The sequence below is a fragment of the Anas platyrhynchos genome, chromosome 3, assembly GCF_047663525.1.
Source record: "Anas platyrhynchos isolate ZD024472 breed Pekin duck chromosome 3, IASCAAS_PekinDuck_T2T, whole genome shotgun sequence".
Classification (NCBI taxonomy): Eukaryota; Metazoa; Chordata; class Aves; order Anseriformes; family Anatidae; genus Anas; species Anas platyrhynchos.
In genome coordinates, this window is record NC_092589.1 from 22,121,078 (window position 1) to 22,147,807 (window position 26,730).

Below are 26,730 nucleotides of genomic sequence, written 5' to 3' on the forward strand. Positions count from 1 at the left end.
CGGCGCGGCGGCCAATGGCGGGGCGGCGGGGCGGGGCCGGGCCGCGCGGCAGGTACGCGGCGGGGCCGCCCCGGGTCGGGCCGGGCCGGGCCGGGCAGCGCCCGCCCGCTGACATGGCCGCGGGGCCGTGCCCGCTGCACGCACCTGCACGGACGGCCCCGCGATGAGGTACCGGGGAACGGGGCGGGGTGGGGGGGGGCTGCTGCCGCTACCAGCCAGGGCTGGGCTCGGGGAGCGCGGGGAGAAAGCGGAACGGAGCCGGCGGGGAGGGGGGGAAGCCAGCAGGAGCGGCTGTGAAAGGGAAAGGGGCAGAGAGGCAAGTTTGGGGGGATAAAAGCGCCCAGACCAACTTTGCCGAGTTGGTGGCTGCCTAGGGGAAGAGGTTATTTTGCCTCTAAATAACCCGCGTGGCATTACGTGTGTTAGGCAGGGCAGGGGTGGGGGGGTTGCGTGTGTACATCTTGCATTTATATTTGATATATGAATACTACACGCGCTATACATACTCACGTACACCCCTTTTTTTATATACAACTCAGAGCAAGCCTCGCTCCTCGCGCATTACAAAAGGAGGTCCCTCACCGCAGCGCTCGGCTCCGTCTCGTACAGCACGGGGGGCCGGGGAGCACCCGCAGGTAGGTCTGTCTGCTCTCCTCTCCTCTGCCCATCTCCATCTTATCACCGCCGTGCTCAGCGCCTGCACCCCTGTGCTGACGTCTGGGTGCTTAGGCATAAATACTGAGATGTGCTGAATAGAGAGAAAAGCTCCAGAACCGATCAATTCCTTCCGCAGCTCGGGAGGGGAGCGTAGGGGACTAAGTCAGCCTGCTTCATTTTAATAGAGATAAGGCTGCACCCGAGCGGTTCTGCATTGGTAAGGTGTGCACAGACCGCTACAGTGTTTGGGGGGCTTGCTTCTTGAAGTAAATGCTACTGAGCTGAAAGGGCAACAAGCGGGTACCCTGCACGTATGCCTACAGAAGCATCCCCGAGCCCAGCTCCAGCACCCACTGCTCGGAGCCAGCTCAGAGTTGCGTGGCTCTGTCGTAAGGAAAGCTCCCTCGTTAAACTGATTTCAAGGAAACAGCCGTACCCAAATTTAGAAACGCTGATTACGCTACGCTGAACCCTCTCCCCCATTTTGGAAAGGATCAGTAATGAATTGGGGGTGCAGTGCTTTTTTTTCTCTCAAAAGCTATTATTTTTATTTAGTATTACAACTAAAACATTGTACTTATTTTCTAGTTCCAAAGTGTTTCTACTCCCTCCCCTATCCCCCTCCACAGTGAAAAGAGATGCAGGCTATTTCTAGCAAGAAAAGAAACACAGTAGAATGATACATATTTTAAAAAATTAACTGCTTACAAAAATCTTTTATGACTGGAGCTCTACACAATGCAAATTGCAATCTTTTAGATCAAAACAAACCAGTGTGCACCCTCAGAATGCATGAATACCACTCACAAACAAGATCGGAAATGCCCTCTCTCAGCATTTCACCAAATACTGCAACAGAACCAAGTCCAAAATACGTTAATTTCAACAGACGTGTTTGTGGAGGTTCACAGCAGACAGATTACAGCATTCTGTGCTTAACGTTAAGGAAAGGCTGGGCCTGCTTCACACAAATGTGGTATAAATACATGCAAGTTTAGGAACCAGAACTCACACAGCAAAACTCCAGCTCTGACTACTGTAAAAAAAGCAGGTAGTAAAAGCTTAATTACCAGTAGCATTATGCTGTCTATATTGTTAAATGTGAACTCTATAATTAAGATGTAAATTCGCTTGTGAGCAGTGAATTAAAGAGCTCTGAAATGTAGAGTAAAATCCAAGTCCTCTGTAGAAACATCAGAGACCAAAAAAAATTAGTTTTTATCAAATTTTAAAATGAGGTATTTAATCATGTTATAGTATTAGAACACCCTCTAAGTAACAATTTGATAAATGTGGATTTTTAATCAAATCGGAACTTAAATAAGCTGTGTTTATTCTATGTATTTATTAGTATATAAACTCAAAATGCAGTTCCTATAAATTGATTGCCATATGCACATTAGCAAACTGTGAAAATACAAATGTGTTGTTTGTAGTGAGTCTGAGAGTCCATTTATAATATATATATAAAATTGCTATTTCTCAATATTTTATACTAAAATGCCTTCAAATCATTTCATGTGTATGTTTTCTTATTTTCAAGTGACCTATAACCGATCCCTTATACATGAGTCATTTGCTAAAGTCACTTCTGCATATTAAGTGCCCTGAAATACACCCTCCTTAATATATGACAGCTGATCCATTTTGAAATTTACCAAAGCACAGGCCAGCTTAATTTCTACTTTTGTGCATTATTTCCTGAGCTGATATATTTATATGCAGGAGCTGGAACACGATGGTCTCTTTCCTTCTGTCGTGGAAGCCCTGCTTTCCGCTTTCCCATAAGTTGTGCTACCTTATTGGCTTGTTCCCCCCAGCGCCCTACACCACCCAAATACATTTTATCTCTCACCATCACTACTTTTCCATCTCCTATCTCTCATGCAAGCAAACAGTTCTCTTCCCTGCCAGTGATGCTGCTTGGCTAACCAGAAACCCAGTGCTGTACTTTGCATGTTGATAAACAAAGCAGTTGGCTTCTTCCCCTGGGACTGAAAGTGCCACCTCCACCAGAGCAGGGCCTGGAATTCCAACCACATTCTTGAACTTGTGTTTCACAGTTACCCATCAGTTTGGAGGGGGAGAAAAGAAAGAAAAAGATTACTGCAGCAAATAAAGTGGGGCTAAATGTAGCTTCATTTCCTCGAGCTTTTTAGTAGAAATTAATAAAAATAGATCTAGGGGAAAAAAGATAAAATTTAAGTGAATCTTACCAGGCAAATAAGAACATGCATGCAACTGCCCATGTGCACCAACTTACCAAAACGGACAGTGCAAAATCTTACCACAAGGAGTCTATACAAAGCAGTAGTAACACAGAAGGGAAGGAAAAAAATGACCCGAGCGTCTGTACCAATCAAGGGTCATTTCTGAGCAGCATCTACATTTCCATCTCTCTGTTCATATAATTTGTCCTGTGTACAGTCAGTCCATCTTTAAGCATCTTCACATTTGACTACGATAGACATTTCAAAGCATCCAAACAGCCAGATTCCTACAACACAACTACATTAAGGCAACTGAAGAAGTAAGATTCAGTGGCACTTCACAGCAGCTGCGCAGTGCATTGTGTCAAGTTCGTCTTTACCAAAAGGAGCAACAAGTTAGAGTCACCTGGGAAGGAGCAAAAATTTGGAAAAAAAATTCTACTAGCTGCTGAGAATTTATTTGAAAACAAGCATACCGTTACCTAAGATGGAAGTTTGCTGTATAATACGGTACCTTATTCAAGGTATAGCTGGAGAATTAAATTGTTAAGTTTGAAATAAACATTGAATTATCATCAAATATGTTGTTTCTCTTTATTCAAAATACTAAAGAAATACAACTCAAACATGCTATGCTACAGATCAATATTAGAACAACTTAGTCACTGTCTACTGGTCTTAAGACACTTCTGCCTTATGTGCTTGTTACTGGAAGGCACTTGGTGCATCCCTGGATACACTGGTAATGATTTTTAAGAAAATGCTACAGAAATTCCAAATCCTGCTCACCTGTTTGTACGTAGTTGGACAAACTGTAGCAGGTTTTTACTTTAAAGCCATCTGCTACTTCAGTCAGTATTTAGGGTTAATTGATTACATCTTGTTTTGATCACAGATAAACAAAAAAAAAGCCCACAAAGCATGACCTCAGAGCACTCTTCAGAACTTTTCCCTTTTCCACAGTGCATTCACAAAGACACTGAGCAAGGCATTTAGATTTGCTGCTATACTCAGTCCTAGCATATAAAAAGGTCTCTGTGAGGGAGGAGCAATTGCCTTACCATGTTACCAAACTACATTCAGTTCATCTGGTCTCAAAAAAAAAAACAAAAAAAAAAACCCTCCATATTTTCTCCTCATTTTATTTTGAAGGGCATGGGTATTTAAATGGCTATCTTCACTGCTACAGGATAGAAACCGTTCACATTGCTAGAAATGAAAATTGTTCTCTTGACAAAATACCTTTTTCAAAGCCTCTGACGAAAAGAGAAAAAAAAAAAAAAGGGAGCTGCATGCTGTCACCCACCGAAAAAGGTCTACTCCCTAAAGATAATTCAGACACACACTTCACTGTGGATATCTCACTATTATCCCAAGCTTCTTTTTTAGTGTAAGTTTCTTCAGAGAAGCTGAAGTGCATTACTGTCTCAGACAGCCAAGGATAAGATGACTGAGGGAATTCAGTTGCTCTGTTTAATTAATACAGGATTATTTCACTTTCATTTTGTGAAGCTAATAATATGACTGGTGGAATGTCAGTAAAAATTAAATCATAAACTAGTGCAGTACCAAAGGGAAAACTTACTTTAGTTATGGAGTATTCCCAGCAGAAATCTTGAAAATCTTATACATATTTACACTGATAAAATACCACATGTACTTCATGGGATACTGCGAGCTTCTACAATCCTTATGGCATGTATTTACAGAGCAAGAGTTAACATTTTGAGATTATACATTAATAAATGAGTTGCAGTTATATTGTTTTCTTGAATGTTAAGTACCACATACTAAACGCAGGAACACGTTCAAGGTCAATGTCCTATTTTAGACCTTTTCAGCAGCTGTGATATTATGATAATCATACTTAAAATATTCCTATAGAAAGAGTAAATTAGCCCTTTTCACTAGAAGGTTTATTATGATAAACAACAAATCTGAGAGAGGACAAATTCAGATTTCTTTTCCTTTTCAATGTGATGAACTGCTGTCCCTTACCGTGATGGCTTATCTGTTGAGGAATAAAAGAAATCCACATTATTCTGTACTTACATTCATTACCCTTGGTTCTTTTGGAGGCCTCACCTATGTGAAAAATACCTTTTTTAAAAAGCGCTTTTGCTTTCTGTTAGAGCAAAACACACCAGTGGACATCCCATTCTGTCACCTATACTGCAGCGAAATGTCATAGCCCCCAAAAATAGAAGGGAAAGAAGAGAATGTAGCATCAGCAGCTAATCCTAAGAAAGATGGTTTAGCTCCATCTAACTGGAGGATGAGAGGTGTCCCACAGTGGGTCTTTTCCTACTCCTCCGACCGGCTTCCAACCTGACTGGAAGCTCAAGGTGCTAAAAATAGAGAAGAAGATGGAGTGTAAATATTTCCCCAGTGAAAACACCAATAGTCTTTCCCGTGAGCTGACATGAATTGCTTGTTACACTGCCCTAGGATATCACGGCTTGAAGCGAGAGCGCACGTACGCGCACACCCGGAGCCACCAGCCATCCTCAAAGCTGCTGCGCTGGGTGTTTGTGCGTGCGCGCGTTGCAGAAGCTCCTGTGACATCTGACTTCGAGGCTGTACACCTGCTGTACAAAATGCATTATCCCTGGCATGCCTTTTTTTCTTCTTCCTTCCCCTGACTGTCCCCCAGCCCATCTTCCATCACTCTTTCTTTTTCTCCCCCTACTCCCCCTCCACTCCCTTCGCTCTGGCATTTTTATTATTAATGTTATAGCTATTATTACTGTCCAAGCATAAGCTGATCCACAGGGGACCCCGTGTAATTTAACCCCTCAAGCACTAAATTCCTTCACATGTGCCAAAGACACAGGTTTGTTGTTGCCTCCAGCAATATCCCAGGAAGACGAGTGATGGCGGTGTCATATCATCACACAGTGACTTAATCTATTGCGACACCCAGGGAACGGGTAACTGAAGAGATTTACAGAACATGCTCTCTGACTGAATACAAAACGTTATCCCCTTCCCCAACAAACTCGCTTCACACGCAACAAAGTGAAGGAAATTTTGCCCTCCTATGGCTCACCGTTTCCATGACTGCTTTATCCAATCCTACCACCACATCAGTTGTCCCACTGTACATCTTCCAGGTATACAACACTTATTTCAACACTTTTGTTCTTCCTCCTTTGTTCTTCCCTGGTTCTCTGATTAACAAACAGGCCCATCATGTTGAACTGCCAAGTAAAATATCTTCAGAAATCTTTTATCCATACGCTACATGACTAGAACCATCACTTACATCAGGGTTATCTCTACGTGCTGTTTTTATGTTGTCTGACATCTAATGCATGCTTTTTAAAACACCAGATTAAAGGGGGTACACTTTTCAAAGGTGCAAGGAATGCTAAATTAAATACAGCTTAGCTACAATAAGTACTGACAAGCAGGAAGGCATCTGCTCTAAGTACTGAGAACCAAATAAATGATCTATTTGTCAAGCAGGGGCTTTCCGCACAGGTGTCCTATTTTGCTATCCATAAATGTTAAGAAAGAATTCATTGCAACATAGAAATGCATGACTGTTCCCTCCAAGACCAAGGTGAGATTCTTTGTCTTCTAACATTTCACTGACCTGGGAAGCAAGAATTTGGTGCAGAATTAATTCTGAACTGCAGACAAATGAGAATAATGACAATGTCTTCAAGTCAGGGTAACCTTCCTGTGCTGGTAAATCAGAGCTTTCACCATGGGAAATTAACATCTCTGGAATAGTCAGAAGAAGCTGGTAACAAGGGTTGGTTCACCTGCTCAAGTGTAAACAAATCCTCCCTCCATAAGGTACCAGCTACTCTATCTCTAGGCACGTCAGATCTAAAGCCGGTATGTCGGTACTGAAGGCCACTACAATCTGTCCCAGTGGTAACATCTCATTTTTCCTTCTGTATACACAGCTTATGTGTGTGTATATCAGCTGACTGATCCCTTAGCATATGAAACTTTGCATAGGTGCACATTCAGGCTCACAGTCAAATGCTTTCTTGGACACACAAATATGCATAAAAACCAAGAACAGGAAGGGGTTAAGCTCATCATGTACTCACGTTCCCCAATCATTTATATGAAGAGACTTAAAGGTTTTCATGGTTTTATAGCTCCCAGGTGGATAACTGTATGTGGTTCCAGAAACTCTAAAGGAAAGGGGAATTCACCACCAATCACCCTTCTCCCAGGTCCTGCAGCTCCATCCAACCGAACATCACCTGGTGGTCTTAAAGGAGGCCTTCAAGGGAGGACACAGAGTGCATTGATACACAGCGTTCACCACCCCTATATGCTGCTTCCAGTAAAAGATACCAGCCAAAAATACGTCAGTATACACCAATACAAGTGTTACAATACTGCTATCGCTAGTAGGCTTGTACACTAATATTTCACGTGATCACATTAACATTTTTTAGTAGAATCGCACATTGGCAAAAAAAAAAAAAAAAAAAAAGTTGTTTGTTGTTATTACAGTGAAAACACTTTTTCTGATTGTATTAGTAAATATAATTAAATAAGACAATATAATCCTAATGACACACCTGAAGCCTTCTCTTATCACCTAAGTTTCTGTTCTAGAGCAGCTTCATTCCTATTGACCGGTCAGTTAGCCCTATTCAATTACTCGATCTCCAATCAATAGATTTAGCTCCATGTGCAATGGCTGAGGTGTAAACATGATGCATACACTCACCCAGCTTAATTCACGTGCCTGCAAATTTATTTTTTTTTTTGCTCTAAATTCCTTCATAAGAAAAATGCAGAACTTAGTTTTTCATATTAGTTTTTTCTCCCACCATTTCTGCCCTCGTTTCAGGTGTTATGTTTCAAGAAATTTACTTTAATTTGCTTATGACAGAAATTTCTGTCTTTCGCAGATAAAAAGGAACAGCGAGAATTGTAATTATTTTATTCAAGTATGCTGAATAAATCAATAAGACAGCTGCATGACTTTTAAGCAGGTCCAGTCAGTATTTTCCTGCAAAAGCACAAATTCAAGGTGTGAACTGATCCAGAAAGTACAGCCTTTAGACTTAGTGCACTTCTGACACTTCTACCACAAAACATCTGGTTCAATTACTGAAGCTGCATGTGTGTGTGGCTACACCTATACACACACACAAACACATTATATTCTAGGCACTTGGTTATCTACATATATTTACAGTTGCACACACAAAAAAATATGTAGTAAAAAACGAAGCTAAACGAAGCTGAACCAACATATGTACATATGTATGCAGAAGTGAATGGTTCCATCTTTCATTCTAGTTATTCTTTATTAATTTTGTCCCTCTGAAGTGTACATTCTCTGTTTAAAGAACTTCCAAGCGAACTGCTTTGAAAGCACACCAAGCTGCAGGATTCCTTTCTGCTTCTCATTTGGGAGCCGGGTAGTACAGCCCTTTCTCAGACAATTAACCTCAGTAGTGTTTCTCCCCCACCCTGGATAAAACATTGCAGAACAGATTCCTAACTACCTACTTCCAGGGAGTACATCCATCTTTGTGCATCTGGAAAAAAGATCTGATACCAATGCCGTAATACAATATCTCTAGTGACCAGATAACCTAGGAGAATACAGTTACAACTTATCTGGACACGAGTTCAAATAATACTCTCCAATGAAATACCCAGCTCCCAGGGAACTCCCTTGCTGTTACCTGCCTTGAACCCATCATACAGGACCATGCTCAAAACAGCTGAAGTTTATAAGCACGAAGATGGTGGCACAGAGCTGCTATAATAATAATAATAAAAATAAATAAAAAAAAAAGTCTAAAGCAACAAAGTAACCTCTTCATGCAACTTCCCTAATATTCTCAGGGCAACAAAAGTTTAAAGAAAGTGGAAAGGCTTGTAGAAATAAATTATACAAAAAAAGGGAAAGTTGCAACTCACTCATCTTACTGACCTGTTTACTCCAGATTATCTGCTCCTGGGGAATTAACATAAACTGTTCCAGTCTTATTAGAGGCCATATCTATATTCTTTAGCAGTGTTTGCATTTGGTACACATATTTTCAGAATGCTAACAGTCTTTATTCAATAATGAATTTGGCAGCAAAGCAAGAATCAGTTCCCTTTCGATGTTATTTTCTAAATAAATTCTCTAAACCTGATTGAGTTAGATCTTTGGATAGTACTTTGGGAGATGCAACTCAGAGTTTCTGAATAAAGTGAAGCACTTAAGCAAATCAGACTTTTTCTCTTCATCCACCGAGAAGCCTGAGATTTAAGATGAAAGAACCGGGCTGCCTTTCTCTTTCCTTATGCTGCAAGGTTCCTTCATTTTCCCTGTTTTCCCAGTAGATTTACTTGTAAATCTGGCGACAGCCACATCTGAAGTCCTGAGCTCTGACTCCTGACCTCGGTTATGTTAGCCCTTCCCTGCAGAAGAACTACCCCTTGGATCACTGACTTGCTATTATTCTATGGTTAATAGACCTGACCTGTGCAATATTTTTTATCTGGCTACAGTCCTATCTCTAAATTCGCTATTTTGAATGAATACCGATTTTGTGACATGAAGTCTGCTATATAATGAAATGCAAACAATGAAAAGGCTAAATCAGTTTACAAAAAATCTATTTGTCAAACAGTGTGGAGATGCTCCCAATTTAGTCTGGGCAGTTCAGGCAGCTCTTGATAAGGGAGCTAAAACCGAGCCGTTCCGCTGCATAAAAATAAAAGCATTTGCAGAAGAGAGACATTTTCTTTTGGAGAATCTTCTCTGTAACCTGTAGCTAATTATAAAAATAAATAAATAAATAAAGCCCGATGGATTCTGCAGGAATTTTCTAACAGCCAGGAGCACTGTTAGAGTAGGTAACAGCAAACGCCTCCCCAGCGCAGTCCCCTTATGTCACATTTGCATTTCTATTCAGCTACATTGCCTGACAATGAAGCAAATGGGTCTGCCTTATCTGTACAATTCTGGACAACAGAGATTTCTAAGCCATACAAAGGAACGAGCTTAACATTCAGCACTCAACACTTCCCAGCGCACCCCCTCCCAAGCCCTGGGGGGAATGCAGTCACATAAACACCTGTCCACACCAAAAACTGGAACTGTCACATGCTATCGGAAAAGGAAGCAGTTAAAATATAAATAAATAAATAAATAAAAAGCTATCGAGACTTTCAAGAAGCTCGCCTGCCGCGAGGAGGAAAACAGTCCCAAGCCTCCAGATTTTAAGGCTTTATTTGGATCGCACCAGCAAAGCCAAGGAGTGTCCCTGGAATGTGAACGGAGATAATATCTCGCCGACCATTTGTTACTCCTGCTGTCCCTTTTACGCTGGTATTTAATACAGCAAATGAAAGCTAGAGAGCCTTTTATCAGGAAAATTTCATATCACCCTACTTTTCATTTGAAAACCTTTAGCAGCTTGTCGGGCTAACTCTCGCCATTTCATCTTGGTACAAGGAAATTTCAGGCTAATTCCTTCAAAATTAATATTGTCTCATCTACAAGTTAGAAATGACATGAAAACTGCGCGAGCTGAAACCTCCAGATCAAACCTGTGTTATGACAGGACTTAAGCCAGTTATAATACAGGTTAGGGCTTTAAACAGCAGGGAAAAAAAGATGACAATGACACAATTCTGTAGACACTCGGGCTTTAGGCTGGCTTTCCGTAATATGTATGTACATGCTCTGTCCTCTTGGCCCTCTCTCCCCATGTCTCCACATACCAAAACAGGCTTCGCGCACACAATCTAGAGTTTAAGAAACCTCATATCAGAAAGGGTCATACGCGCGTTTATTTGCATGTGCAGATGAGTTGCAATATAAGAGAGCAAGCACGCAGAGCAGTGTGGGAGGATGTCTTTCCTTTTGTCCTGCTTAGTATATCCTAAAGCACAATATACGTTTTGCGTAGCCTAGTGAATTTTTCATTGCTAGCTTATACTTTAATTGTCCTGAACTTCCAGGTAAGGTTATTCTTTGCTGTTGAACAAATGCTGAATTTCTCCCCAGAGGTGGTTGCAATGAGTAGTGATTTTCCGTCTTTTCCTCAGTAACACAGTTTTGAAGATTTACAGGCATGAATATCATCGTGTTAACATAAAATGATATTATTATCACCAAAAAAAAAAAAAAAAGGCAGTTAGCACAGGAAGAGTGAGGAGTGCCGAATGCTTACTCAAACTCAAAGGAAACACGAAGCTCCTAAAGCAGTCAGTTGTTTTTAATTCTGCTACTGATGGTTCAAAAGCTGCTGCCTGCTGTTGTTGCTTTTGCATAATTTGGAACAAGAGATTAGGGCACATTCCTCCTCCTCAAGAGCTAGTGAGAGACCAGCCAACTTTTATTACCCTTAACACTGAAAATGGGTTTATTGCTGAGGATGAATGAAACTACCAATTGCCCTGGTATCATACCTCCTAAAGCACTGCAGATCCTTCAAATGCTGTCAGGGTGACAGATCGCTTTTACCCTCAAATGAGCAGGCACATGGCTACAGCAAACTTCATTGGAGGCCCATGTAATGGTACAGCGCAGAACAAATACTCGGTCCTTAAACTTGCTGTGATAAAAATGAAACCCAGAACAAAATTAAATAATTGCTACTAATGTATCAGTATTTTAAAGCACTTTTCCAGACCGTAGTGTTAGAAAGATGAGATAGCACATACAACTATGCTGTTGTAACTACGCTGTTGTAACTACTCGTGTCCACTGATTTATCAAAAAAAAATTAACTATTGCAGATGGAAGAGAGAGAGGATAGTTAAGAAGAAAAGTAACCAAAGAAAACATTTTCCACAGACTGATCCAAGGTTTGCTTGAATCTCAAGGCAAGTCATCTAAAAGGCTTATGTAGTTACCCAAACGAAAATAGCCCCTTACCTCTGCCCCTTGGTAAACATGTGAGGACAGAAACTGTAGACTACATTTTGCTGACTGCACACAATGTATTGCATCTCGAGGATACTCATCAAGATGGCTTCTACAAGCCTGCCCCTTCTGGAGTAGAGTAAGCAACAGAGCTGACCCAGAAGAATTAGATGAGAAATTCAACTAATTAATGAGCCCTGCAGGCAAAACATCATTTCTTCTGCTCTTCGGGGCATTTACAAGGTCAGCCTTTATTTTCAGCATCAGGTCAGACTCACTCGTCTGTCAACATACACAGGATTTTTAAGAGAATAGTGGCCACAGGTTTACCTTACCAATGCATGGTAAGGTAAAATTCAGTTGTCACCACTATCAGGCCAAACAACGTGGTGTATTTTGTCTGATGCCCACAGTACGGGAAGGACTGTTCAAGCCAATTCAGCTTTATCAAAATGTGTTTTCTTAATACTACCTTGCTCTTTTGACAGCAGTTTAAAATTATGAAAGCAGTATTTCCTATTTAAGAAAATATTCTGGAATGCAACTAAAATATTCTGGAATGCATCTCAGTTCCCTTATCCTGCTCTGTTGTCTTTCTGATGTTTGCTTTTCTGAGCATCACATGGCACAATTCTCTTCCATCTGCCAGAAAAGTTTCCCAGAAAGTAAACCAACTTCAAGAAATAAATAATCTGAATAGGAGACACATTCAGACAGAACTCAGAAAGATTATCAGCTCACCTCATCTGTTTCTCTAGCAGTATGTGCACTGTTACTATCCAATGGCCTCTTTGGTAATAAACTTGTCCCACCTCCCATCTGCTCCTCTCGCTGGCCTACTGCCACTTCAGCCTCAGTCCTTTCCTGTCTTCAAGATGTCATTCAACTTCACTTGCTCTCCTACCCATTTGTTTCTCTTTCCAAGTGAGATCAAGCATACATCTTTCTATGTCTCTCTCTCCAGCCTTTAGCTTCTGCTCCATCTTTTTAGTAAGTGTCTATGTTTCTGCTCCATTTATCATAGTTGGCAGTATGCACTATGCAGGTGTCAAGGAAACCAAGAGAGAGTTCACTATTCATGATATTGCCTTTTCAGCCTTCTTGTGGCTTGCCATTGAGTGTCAGCTCCTTAACACTAAGCTATATGTTGAGAAGAATGTCTATCAGTTAAAGACAAATTACTTTAAGACAATACAAGGGCACATAAAGAAACAAGGCTGCTTTAAAAATAGACTTCTCCTGTTTCATTCTGGTCTCTTCCTATATTATTTTTTTTTTATCTTACTTGTTCATTACTTGAGTTTATGTGTCATCTCTAGAGTAATTTTACTTACTGGCTAAAAGTAAGCGTGCAAGCCATTGCACATCACTGGACGTCCCGTTTACATGCAGACCTCCATGAAAATGAATTCCTAATACTTAACTCCATGCCTCCTTTTCACATCATCACGGAGTTGTGTTTCACTAAATGTAATCCTGCTCAGAAAGAGAAATGTCTTGGGCTCAGCAGGAGGAAAGTCACAAACCAGGAATGCCCCGCTGCCTTCCTGCAGAGACTGCAAGCAGTGCTTGGCCATCCCCTGAGCTGGCCGGACCTGGGGAGGAGCCCAGCATCACCCCAGGCCTGATCACAAAAGACCTCTGTGCCCACTGCCAATCATGATCCATTGTTTTTAAGCTCAACACTCAATTCCACAAACATACAAGCCACATTCATATCCTGAAAAACTGGTTTAATTCACTGTTGAACCCAGAGAGAAACTTCCCCATAGGTACAATCCTTAAACACAATAAAGGCAATTAAAAGCAGCTGCAGCATTACTTTCTCAATTGCAGCTGTTGGTCTAAAATCATAAACAGAGGGTGTTATGGTGCTTGTTGTTGTTGTTGTTGTTTTTTTGTTGTTGTTTGTTTTGTTTTGTTTTTATTTGTTTTTTGTTTTGTTTTGGTTGGTTTGTGGTGTGGTTTTGTTTGTTTGTTTGCCTTTTTTACTTCTTTGAAAATACTTTTTAATCTGGCATCTCGAGAATTATGAAACGTCCCTTCACTGTAAACAGCAGAGTACTATGAATAACCTCACGATTATAAGAGCCTAGCTTAGCAAAGACAGAAGGCTTACTTGATGATAATTCCCAAGAGATATCACAAAGATTTCGGGCCAGGCAGTTCTTTAGAAAAATGCTGATAAGAAATATGGTAAATCAAGGGGGATAACTGACCACAGAAGAAACTACGAATTAGGGTAGATTCTGGATCACTTCATGTTTTTTTGTTTTTTGTTATACTAGTGCTTTTTTAAAAATATGATGTAGACTCAATCATTTTCCAAAAAGACAAGTACAAAAGTTTCCTGATACTGACTTGTGATATACATTCAAGCTTGAGAGTCACTACAGTCCCATTTAAACTCAGATGCAACAAACTTTTGCATTAGCATCCTATACATCCAACATCAACATGATTCAATACTTTTTAGACCATATGTCAAAGGACTGTGGATATACATCCCTTACAATCCTGAATTTCTGACAGTTCTGTCCAGGCCACTTTTCTATTTTTAACCATCATTATTGTGACAGCAATACAAAAGGCAGAATTTGTCTTTCAGCAACATGGATAAGCAAGTCTCTCGTTTCTGGCCCGGATAAGCATGAACTAATGCATTGCCTAAACTTTTTTCCTTACCTATATTATGCATTCTAAAGAAACTTGCAAAATGATTCTAAAGGCCTAAGAAAAATATTCACTTTATCACCTTGCAAAACTTCTCCAAGAAGTAAAGTTTCTTATTTCTCCAATGCAGTAAATATTATGCAAATGCAATCTGAAATTCAAATCTGAACATTTAGACAAATCGTTTGCTGGAATTTTCCCCTTTTACTAGAAGGCAATAAAATAGATTTTAACCCTCTGATCAACTATATCCCTTCATATTCAGGGACCAGTACACAAAGTCCCCACTTAAAGAAAAAAGTATAAAATACAATTGATTTACATACTCTAACCTATTTTCTGTCACAGTTGCACAACCTGCTAAGAATCCAGCTACTGAAGAATGTCAACAGCATGGAGCAGGTCAAGGTTACGGCTGCAAAGGCAGCAAAAGTGCAGAACAACGACACATTTGGAACGGGCAACACAATCGAGAAGGCAACACGTGTGGCACGTTATGAAGAGTGGCAGATTACAATGATATAAGGAAGGGATGCCTCTCATACCCTGAAAGAGGAGGACAGCACAAGACAATGACCCATCCAGTTATCTCTATCCTTATTTTATTCCTCATCCTTCAGTCAACCACCTCTAGCACGGGAAGCATCCTCTTAAATCAATGCTACAAACAACCCACTTGTTCCTTTGCAGGTATGCGCATTTTATGCTGGTCCACTCTGTGCCTGGCACTACTGAGAAGAACAAATAAATGCAGGCACAGAAAAGTCTGGCAGACTGTCTGTAAGGAGCTAACGCAAATTTCCCTTGTCGCATCCCCTCCCCTTTACCCAAGACTAACCATGCTCTTTAGTAACCAGTGCCATCATGTGCAATGGGGCAAACCCACACCCCGTTGACCACGGCTCTGTATTTGTTTGCGTTGTCTCTCTGGTTCGACAAGTCTGTATGATGGCACCTGTTAAAGCTGCTTCAACTAAGCTGTTCTGCATTTGTCTGGCTGGATTTGGACTTCCCAGATCCCTGACTGAATACAAAGTGATTTGAAAAAACGGTGTTTGGCAACAAGCACAGTGGGGAGTACAGTGTGTGTTGGTATACAAGAGCACAATGTGTTCTTCATAACATCACTGAGGGAGCATGCTGCTAGAATCTCTGCGCTGTTGAGATCAAAATGGTCTCCTTTGTTGTCAGCTGTTTAATAGCAGCTGTTTAATGTAATTCCAAATGATCTGCTTGAATGAAGTTGTCATTCTTGCAGTTCACTTTAATGTAGTAAAAACAAAACAAAACAAGAAAACGCCCCACAGCTTGGCCATGTTTTTTTTTTTTTATTGTTCTTCTGAAAAGTTGCACTCTCTTATACTTCCACTACCCTATCAAAATAATAAAAGTTTGTGATTGATTTCTAGAAATAAATTGGGGGGAGGGGGGAGGGAGCAAGGGTCACATTTTCAAAACACTTTCCTTTTGAATACTTTAGAATGGCTTGATTAATAATGTCTTCACACCTAAAAAATTAGGTGCTGAAGGAAGAAACTAACTAGTCAGCAAATATGTGAGCAAAAATAATATATATTTCTATCTGCATTTCAAGACAATTTTCCCCTAATGTGGGTTATTATGTGTTTTATTGAAAGTTGTAGTAGAATACAATAAAAAAACAGATATACTCCTCATGATTAAGTAGGGTAGCTTTTAGAAATACATTCTTTACAATATGCCTGGTTTTCGTTAAAAATCTGTTTGATACCTAGAGTGGTAAATACCATAATCTGCAAGAATATTTGCAGTTCTCTTACGAACAATAGAGGGCACTAATGCTTCTAATCTGGCAAACGCATCACGCACCAGACAGACAAAATAGCCGTGGTACTTGTAGCACACAACCACATCATCTATGCTAAATACGTAGATAGTATAGAGAGGATTTTTGTCTCTCTGAAAAGTTCTCTTTGTCCTTTAAACTTCCTTTTTTTTTTTTTTTTTTTTTTTTTTTGCCTGCAGAAACTAGGATGTGATAATAACACACTAATACTTGCAGTCTTTCAAAGTGTTATTTTCTTTTGTTCAATGAACAAAGCAGAAGCAACTTCTCCTCATACAAATCCCTCTTCTGTGTACTTTTTCACCAGATTCCTGTCTGTTTACCTATACTTCTGTGCAATAGTTCAAGGTAAAGCAACTCCCCTGAAGAATATAGGAGCCAAAGGATGCTTAATGCGTGAGTTACCTACGTTCCCTGTGAGCTCATGAAGCCAAATATTGGATACAGACACCAGCAACTGAGAGACAGTGGGGTACCACATGGAAGTTAGAAGGACATATTGGGGGATCCTATACCAGTTAAGCATCTTAAGCAGTTTCACTTAGCTCAGGAAAGATGCAGCTGCTGAGAGTACTACTTTCAAAAGGCACATGCACAGCAAGCATTTTGAAAAGGCTCTAAACCTGAAACTGATTTTTCTCTAAAACGTAAAAACACTTCAAAAACACTGAACATCTAACAATGTTAGATAACCATTCACTTTTTTATGGGATAAATCTCAAGAAAATAAAACTTGGTTTAGAACTGCTAGTAGCTGAATGAATACCATCTACCTTTTTTAAACACTTACCCATCTTTCTCATTGCTATCCAAAGAAACAGACTTATTTTTCACCCTTAGAGACTGAAACTTTGGCAATACCAAACAACAACTCGTGGGCTACTGCTAACATTGTATAAACTTGATAAAAGCATTTGGATTGATTCAGAATAACTGTCTTCTAGAGAAACTTAACAAAATACTAATATTCCTGTGTGGCAGTTTCAGTATATATTTAAAATAATAATAAAAAAAATAAGTACATGTCCCTGTACACACTGGATTGCAAAGTCTTCATGATTTGTACGGCTTAATTTCTGACTCCTCAACTCCAGAAGCGATGCATCAGCTTTTCGAAGATACCAGACTCTAGCAAGTCTTAGGATATTAGCAACTTGTCCAAGTCAAATGATACAGCTTTAAGGCAATGTGAATAGCTAGGCTCAAGCCTGAAAGCTGGACTCGAGTTACCTCTGCTATAAAAGCACGAGATACACACAATTAGAGAAAATAACTCAAATTCTGTCCTGAGTCAACATGAAATATAATGAGTTTCTACCTTCTAGTTAGGAACTTATAGAGATTTTTTGGCCATGTATCCAAGGCAGTCAATGCAAGCAAGCATTAGACCTTCCTTATTTGACTATACTGAAAAGGTCAAAAGACTTTTCATCCTAACCCCATTTAGAGATTTCTGACATAAAAGTATTATTCCCTAACATGGAAGGTTTTATTTATTTCCGTTTTTTTTTTTTTTTTTTTTTTTTTTTAACTTTTTTAACCCCTTATTTAAATAGGACCTTAAGACAAGCTTTTTTTTTTTTTTTTTTTTTCTTTTGTGCTAATAGTCTGGTCTTTGTGTATTTCTCCGTTTTATTCAAGCATTCGTAAGAGACACTGCAAACTAAGAGGTAAAGTACAAGTCATGCTATGAGGAATTATCATTTCAATTCAGGATATAATAATAATAAAGTGCTATCATACCGATGATAGGCAGTGGTATATCATTGACTATCTTGAGAGACAAGTAACAGCCAGTCACCATCTGTATCTGTCATGCTGCTGAACACAAAAGGAGGCACATTCTGGCCATGGAGATAGAGACAAATTCGTGTTTATTCCTATGCTAAAATACAGAGGACTGAGCCCTGGATGTTAAGAGTTACTTCTGAACATGCATTACTTATTATTTTGTGAACGATAAAAATGCAGTGGGCCAACAGGCACAGAAATATATCATTTATATATTAGATAATAGATAATATATAATTTGAATACATGAAAAAGAAGCAGCATTTAAAAACAGGGTAGAGAGGAACTTCTGATGGGCTATATTTTAAAGCATTATTTTGAGTAGTTCAAATTCACTGCTAGTTCTAGAAGCTCTATTCAAGTGTTAACCTACAGACAAAACAAAATGTATTTCATAAAAATATCAAGTTCCTACCATTCAAGGAATCAAGGTCCATCCATCATAAATTTCCTATCCCTGGCCATCAGCAGCTCAGCAATAACTGCTGCCCCTATTATCACCCTGACTGTCACTAGGCTGTCTTGCAGTCACTCCTTGGAGCCCTTATCTAGGTCAAAGACTGTTGGTTTTAGTGTTCTGCCTAAGCCAGAAGTATTTTGCCAAAAAAAAAAAAAAAAAAAATGCACGCAAAACTGCTGAATACATAAAACTGTAGATTCCAAATATTTTGAAGGACACATGGGATGCCTTGTCTCTGCCACTTCACAGAATCACAGAATTGAAGGGGTTGAAAGGGACCTCGAAAGATCATCGGGTCCATCCCCCCTGCCAAAGCAGGTTCCTTAGAGCAGGCTGCCCAGGTAGGCGTCCAGATGGGCCTTAAATAACTCCAGAGAAGGAGACTCCACAACCTCCCTGGGCAGTCTGTGACTTGACCCCATCTTGACATTTCCCCAAAGTGTTGTCCACCATTTCAAAATACCAATTGCCCTGTCATCTCAGTCACTGTCTCGACATTACCTTTCATTCTCCTGGTTAAGAAGCACTATATACAAAGTGATCCAGAGGCCACCTCAATACAGGAGTTAGAATTTACTGTTTCCAAATCCATTGTATTTATTTGATGGATATTTATAACTACACCTGGCCAAATTTTATTACTAGTTACATCACTGAATCTGGACTCAAAAGAATTTACTTCCAGAGACTTAGATTGGACTCATACCAGCACAAAACTAATCTAGAGACTAATGAAATAAAAAAGGACCTTTATCAAACAGTGATTCTAGCAAGGTCATTTTTATTCTTTTCATTTTCTTATTGACCTGCCTGGAAAAATAACCAACATGGAAATGCATTAGGAAATATATAAGCTGCAGCTATTCACAACTGCTCAGACACTAGCAACTTCCAAAAAACATTCAAAGTCATAGAAAACATATACTTAGTGCACAAAATGATTTTTGCAGAACTTTTAGACCATCTTTGTGGATTGAATTCAGATACTTAATCTAGTAGTGCCAGATATAAAGATAGAGCTGGTAAAAATTATTGCAGGAAATCCCGTAGACTCTACTTCTTGTGTTTTCTTCACATTCACACCCTTCAAATTTTTCTGCAACTAGTCATTTGCTCTCAGAACTGGTTCTTAAATAAAAGGGACTATGTAATAACCAATCTGAGGTCTAAAAAAAAAGTCCAAACCCTATAGAAGTAAATTCAGCAAAACTTCCCTAGCCTTAAAGTAGGTGAACACTGGACCATTCTTACTCTCCACCACTTGCAGCAAGAAGGGTACTTATTCATCCTGAGATTATTTCTTGCCAAAGAATTTTCTTTTGAAAGAGGAAAGAGAGAGTGACATGGACAGACCTGTGCACCACGAAGGTACTCTAAGCCTGGAGGCAGCGCTGGCTGCTCTCTGAACTGAGGAGGCTTGCAGCACAGAATGGTACGTGCATTTCAGGTATCATGAATCCCTAAAGCAATGCTTTGGTTTCAAAACAAGTTTCAAGTTAATCAATAAATTGCAGAGCATAACCTTTGAGCTTACCCACCCTCTCCCAGTCCTTTGAGCCAATGAAGCCAACAAATTATTTTTTAAATAATTATGTGCTCCTGATGCCTAAGCATGAACATCAACATGGAAAGGCCACTCCAACTTCAACAATTAAGAATATCCCTTCATCTTAGGTAGAACCTATTTCCTAAGGAGAGGACATAATGTTGAAGTGTGGTTTTTTATTATTATTATTATTTTTATTTTTTAATTTCCATAAGCAATATACAGAGCCTCAATTATTCGTAAGAGGGGCTAGTCATGTAAACAAGGTCTTGAAGACTGAGCACCGTGTTGCCAGAACACATCTTAAAGACCATTTTAGCCTGGCCCTTGCTAGCAGGGTGTAGCCTCAGGAGCCTACATAGAAGGCAGGGTTCATAAATCTGCATTTATACCAAATGTGGACAGCATTTACAGCAAGCTAGAACATACAATTTGAAGTTTTACAGTGGGAGATTTACAGCAGCCAGAGTGGATAATGCACAAACAAAACCACCAAGCGCCTGTCTATCAAGTGCTAGTCTGAAAGACAAAGCAAAGCTCTCAAAATACTACTCTACGTGAAACTGTTGCCTTGATTCCTCCAGAAAGGTTGAAGTTTGATGCACAACCATGTTCAACGGGCTCACTAATACAGTTTCACTAATTCTTTCCGTATGGCTCCGTAATGAGCACCTCCTGCTCTTTAAAGCAGCAATTCTGCCTGCTTCAATCAGCAAAAGGAAATGATTTAGTATTTTTGTTGGCTGGTTATTTATAAGAGATCTACTCTAGATTAGTCCTGCTTGAGTGGCATCATAAATGGCTGCATTCCCCAGCAGTAGTCTACTTCAGATGGGAACCTGACAACCTCTACTTAGTGTGTCTTTCATAGTACACAATGAAGTGTAAAAACTGCTGTGAAAAAGCCTGTGTTTCAAAACAAACCATCTCGGTAATAAGCACTTAAAACACTTTTTATTAATATATTTCTTTGTGTACTAAACAAAAGCTTAATGCTACAACAGGCCTTTGACAATGTTTTTGTTTGTTTTGTTGGGTTTTTCTTTAAATGAAGTCCTCCACCAGCTTTTAGATGGTCCAAAATAAATTATTTGAAATAAAGCGTTAAAGTGAGGCTTATAAAAGAGCAGTCTTTCCCCCCTCATCACAGCTTAATAACATGGGGTTTTCAACCAAAAAGCTTAATCAAAATCCAAAGTGGAAATCCTAAATTAGTAAATATTGAATTTAACCACTTTTATATCTCAGGTATTAGCAAATACCTTTGGTCTACAGAGATACAGCCCCTTCTAATCCTTATCTGAATTTGCAATTAAGACTTCAGAGCTACAGATATCTGTACACAGCTCTGTACACAGCTCTGCTCTCTTATTTTTAAATGATTGGACCCAAATCAAATCAGTCTTCAAATACATTGAAAAGTAAATGTCTGATGTCTAATTGAACTAATAGATAACGCTCTTTTTAATACTGTTAATGCTTAGTGGGGGCTTCACACAGACAGGAGCAAGGGGAGGGAGAGTTAGAAAAAATCCACACTGAAAACCTTGTCATTATATTATTACCATTCAGCTCCTCGGTATAAAGATAAAGGAAAGCTAATATTTACAAATTATTTGCTAAAAAAAAAAAGTCTAAATGCATCAGGAGTTAGATTCTTATTCTCTGTCACTAATTGTCACCTCCAATAGGACATTGTAAGAGCCTCAAAATGAAGCACTTATGAGTTTTCTTTTCCAATCTCTTGTGGGCTTCTCTCAGTTTATCGCAAATGAACAATCGTGTTGGAAGGGGCACCGTCTGTTTAATGTCATTAGTGATTGTTTCATAAAACAAACAGCCGCTCCACCATTCTGCTGCAGTTAATCTTAAATCTAAACGTGGCGGCACTTGGGGAGAGTCTCAAACATGGTTTGTTCTAACCAATGCAGGTCTCTTAATCTATTGCAAGTCAAGGCGCTTATCTCTCTGCTCAGCTCAGAGCAGTGATTTCTTTGTCCAAATATCAAACCAAACCCAGTTAATATCATGCTTCCAGCTTTTTCCCAAAGATTTTTTCTCCTTAAATTGTGGCCAAAGCCTCAGGCATATTTATGTATTGCTTATACCATTTCGTGCTTATTTTTCAATATTAGCAAAGTCAAACTATTTTCCAAGTTAGTGCACAAGGGTATTTCAGTGAGCTTAATCAGCCAGGTGAACTGATAACACTAAGATTTACCTAATTGTGCTGGAAAACCATTCATTCTGGACTAAGCCTGTAATGGCACATGCATTTATAACAATTGAGGATTTTTATACGAAGGTCTAATCCAAAGGATTCTTAATCACCATAAACTTTTATTAATTCTTCTGGAAGCAGAGGCTGCCTGTCATTTCACAGGATCAAATCTTATAGCAGCAGTCATTGGAGAAAAACAACAACAAAGTGCTGAACAAAATTTCACTAGAGCATATGCCTCCTTGAGAAAAATAAAGTAAGTTTATCCCGTTTGCTTTTCAGTGCTATCACAGCCTCAGCTGGTACAGGAAGGTAGGCATATCTTGGCTGCTTACGTATTTAGGAAAATTACAACACTTGTTTGCATGGGTATCTGTGAATATAAAGAGAACATGCATGTGAATACAACAGATTTCAACTCACTTCTTGCTTTTTTCAAATATGCTCGAGTCTAGCAGTTTTCAAATTCCTACATTTGGAACAAACACATATTTATATTCCTGCAAAACCGGAAGAAAAAAAATAAAATTTAAATTTTATATTTTAAATTAAAAGCAGCACCTTTTAAACAGGTGCTGCTCCAAATGAACAGGTCTGAGTAACAGGACAGACACCTCTGATGGCTAGTGCTCATACAGTGAAAGACAAAGAGTTTTGCTGCTCTAGGGAAGACCAAAGCATTTTTTGGCCTTATTGTTACCAATACGCTGTCCCCTAGGCCCTGAGAAGAAAAACCTTGATAATGGAAGGATCCCAGGCATTTGTTCACCAAGAAAAAAGAATAAAAATGTCAAGCAGAATTAGTGTTCATGTCTTTGAAAATTCTCAGAGGTAAACAAAAGTTGTGACAGGCTAATATTGGTGGGCAGGTGTACCAAAAACATCATGTCAAATGGCACAGTACTAACACTTATGTAGTTTATGTATCTTTTTTCCCTGGTTAAACTTAGCAAGCTGGGCTACAGATACACATCAATGTGGTGAAAGTATGCAATTTCTTTTTTCTCTCTTCACTTAAATGCAAAAGAAAACAAAAAGTGATACACGTGTGGCCCCACTCTTTTCTGGTCTATCCCTCAGCACTTGTTTCACAGTCCCTTAATAAACATGAACAATCGTCTTGTTCTTTTCTCTTTAAGAGAGAAAAAAAAAAAAGGAGGGAAAAATCAATTCAACTCAGGTTTTTCCACATCTTCATATCACTTCCCATCTCAACTGGCTGGAGTAGAATTTCAATTAACTGGTAGGAGTTCAAGTAAAGCCCTGCTGCCTGTGTTCCTCCCGGTCATGCCCCATAATTGTAGAGGGACCTGCATTTTTCAGCCAATGACACAGCTTACAAAAATAGATACACTGAGTTATTTGATAAAGGAACCAAAGCCTGTCACTCCTGTTCAAGTGCCAAACAACATGAGAGTGAGTGAGATTGTGTTCAGATCCAAAACTGGCCGGGCTTATTATTCCATAGAGCCATCTTGTGAGGGGCGGGGGAAGGAAAAGAGGGAAAAAAGCAACTCTACATGCAAGCCAGTCAGATTCAAAACCTCCCTTTTTAGAGAGGAATTTACTGCCGTGTTTCCAGCCTGTCACCCTTCCAAAAAGCTCTCCAGTGAAGGCACAAGTGGTATCTTTATGCATCTACCACACGTCGTTTTTTCAGAAAGTAGGTACATCGGCAGGTTTATTTCCCTTCTTGTGTTCAAAAGTAATCTTAATTCCTGAGCAAAATTCTTCATCTCTGCCCTAAGGATCACTTATCAAAGCACCACCAAGAAGAAAAATTAACTGTTAAACGCTCTCTACACCAAAATTATCAGCAAAGAGACTTACAGCTCTGTATAGTTACAAAACCTAATCTCTAGTATATTTTAGTGAACAATTAATTGATTTTTTAGAAAAAGTACTTTTATCAAAGAGAAAGAAGCATGTTTGTGTTTCCATTTACTTTTTCAGCATTCCAGCATTTTTCTTCTTTTTATCTGAATAGATTTATTTCTGAGCCTTGGAGGTATTCAAGTCTAGAGCAATTTAAACACAAATACTAAATGCTCCATAATGTTCAATATTTTCTGATTACACGAGTCATATAATATTACAAATTATATTTTCACAGAAATGTATTGCTGTACCTGTCCTACGTAGTCATTTAAGTGAACAAGAAAGGCAGACTGAGTACTGATGCAGTGGTATTTTATGCTAATGGTGTAACCCATAGTTTAGAGATACACATGAAAAAAAAACAAAAAAAAAACAAGGCCACTGTTTAGAGGTGCCTCTCCTAATGTAAAACCATGTTAGCTGAGTATTTTTGTTTTATAATCGAGAACTTGTATCCAGTTTTAGAGCTTAAGTTTTGAAAAAGCCAGTAAAAAGAAAATTGAAATTATAAATGCAGACATTCCACTTTCAATGGACAATCCGGGTCAGGTGAAATATATATATTCTGGTGAGAATAAACTCAACCAACAACCCTGTGGAAATCTTCAAGACCTAACCCCAGATTCTGAGCTTACCATGAGCCCCAGCAAAAACAAGGACACCCCCTCCTATTAGGTATGCCAAGTGCTGCCATACCAACTAGACTCCCTCCCACAGCTGCCTTTCCCACCGCAGTCTCTGATTCCCCTTCCCCAGCAGGTGTAAGTGAAAGGGAGCAAGTCTGCCACTGGAGATGGTAGGAAAACTTGAGCCAACAGCAGCAGGGTGAGGCTTTTTCTCTCTCAGCAGCACAGAGACTTCCATGAGGACCTCATTTAGGTGGGAACTACAAGAAGCAACCAAAGGATGATTCCCAGAAGAAGCAACATGAAAAATTCCTTGATCACCATGAGCTTCAAACTTGTTTGTCCTTGGATAGGAAAACAAAATAATTGCATCTATTCTGGAAAACACAATGCTTTAGCTGATACCTTGAACAACCAATGCTGCCCAACAATAACAACTCAGAGCATCAGTATCAGTATCTCTGCAAATAAGAGGTGACTTTCTCTCCTCTCAATCACCTTCCTTTTCTTGGTTCTTGCTCCTTCTCGTCTTGGTTTATTTTCTTATTCTCTTATTCACATATTAACTCACCCTGCTTTGCTCCACCCATCCCACTCGGTCCGTTTTCCTCTGCACCTTTGTGGCTTTGTGGCCACTTAAAAAGAAATCACAACCCCAACACAAAATGTCACACACACACAGGAACCCACACAGCCAAACCGCACGGGCATTTGTGCTGGTTGGAAGTTCAAAGACCTGTGTGCTTTGTTTATTAATAATATGAGTACAAAGCAGAAAGAAAAACTCAGGGCTACAGCCTAAAAGGCCATCCTGATAGGCTAATTGTAAAGCAATCACCATCACTATTATATTATTACTTATCAAAAGGCTATTTAAACAATGAGATACAAGCCATTTAAACAACGTAGACACTTGGACTTTGTAACAGAAGTGGCCCTACAGATCAGGCTGGCTTTGATTTCTGAGTACTGTAAATATGGAAAATTTAAGTAAAGTCTACCCTTTTAATTGACACACTTGGCAGTTTACTTAATCAGTTGAGCACCTTCAATGAATGAAATTCCCATAAGAAAGCAAGTTCCATCATCTGTTCACTAGGATTCTCAATTATTATTGTAACATGTACTATTATAAGAAATGTTCCTTTTTCCTGACTTGTTGCTATAATCCTCGTTACTGCCATCTCCCCAAACACTCTCTGCTTAATGCCGGTATCTTTGAAACCCTCCAGTTTTCTGCCCCCATATCCAAGTGGCTTCTGTCTGAAGATTGGAAGACTAGCCCAATAAACTGCAATGCTATCTTTTGCATGGCTATTAAATATAGAAAAAATATATAATGTATATATAAAACAGAGAGAAAGGTTTAATCAGAATGAGACTTTTTTTTTTTTTTTGTATTTACACTTGTTATGGAGCATCTACTGTTGTGGCACTTTCCGTCTTCTACTGCTGAATTACCATCCTATGTCAAGTTTTATATTAAAACCCCTTTCAGGTAACAGTTGGTAAATGAGAAAAGAAACAACTATCATCTTTTGCCTGATTCTGCCAAACATTACAGCATGCTCCAAAGCCTCTCTACTTAACCACATCAAAAGCCTCAACAGAATATTATCAACTGCAGAAAACCATACACACACATATATATGTATTTTTAACTCAATAGAGAGAAGGGGTAAGAGGAATTTTAATTTGTAGATTATTAATAAAGATTGAATTTTATTTAGAATGGATATGGGTCTACAAAAAAACCTGGTGATGGAGAGCAGGGACTCTGGGAAATCAATACAAACTAAGGCAGTTCAAACAGGAGTAGTGCAATAAGCAGAATACTTTCAGAAGAAAAAAAAATAATTACTTTGAATTTGCAGCAGCCCACAAATGCGACAGTGTAGGAGAACAGAGTCTCTCCTCACTGGAAACAGAGTACAAAGGCAAATCTATTGCACTATAGCTGTTGCAAACTCAAAGCCAGTTGCTTGAGCA

The 26,730-nt window shown here is 39.3% G+C and overlaps 1 protein-coding gene and 1 long non-coding RNA gene across 27 annotated transcripts in view; one reads left to right on the plus strand and one right to left on the minus strand.

Moving 5' to 3' along the window:
- Positions 1-26,730, minus strand: part of ESRRG (estrogen related receptor gamma) — a 404,199-nt gene that overhangs the window by 164,869 nt on the left and 212,600 nt on the right. The gene's annotated exons all lie outside the window — the stretch shown is intronic.
- LOC110352055 (uncharacterized) lies at positions 25-17,441 on the plus strand. 6 transcript variants are annotated; one of them, XR_011808079.1, is made up of 4 exons: positions 44-168; positions 540-635; positions 14,743-15,084; positions 16,527-17,441. It is a non-coding gene; the product is annotated as an uncharacterized lncRNA (long non-coding RNA). The 6 variants fall into 6 exon arrangements; XR_011808077.1 differs by lacking the exon at positions 16,527-17,441 and having other exon boundaries at positions 25-168; positions 14,743-15,511; XR_011808078.1 differs by lacking the exons at positions 14,743-15,084; positions 16,527-17,441 and adding an exon at positions 3,085-3,408 and having other exon boundaries at positions 26-168.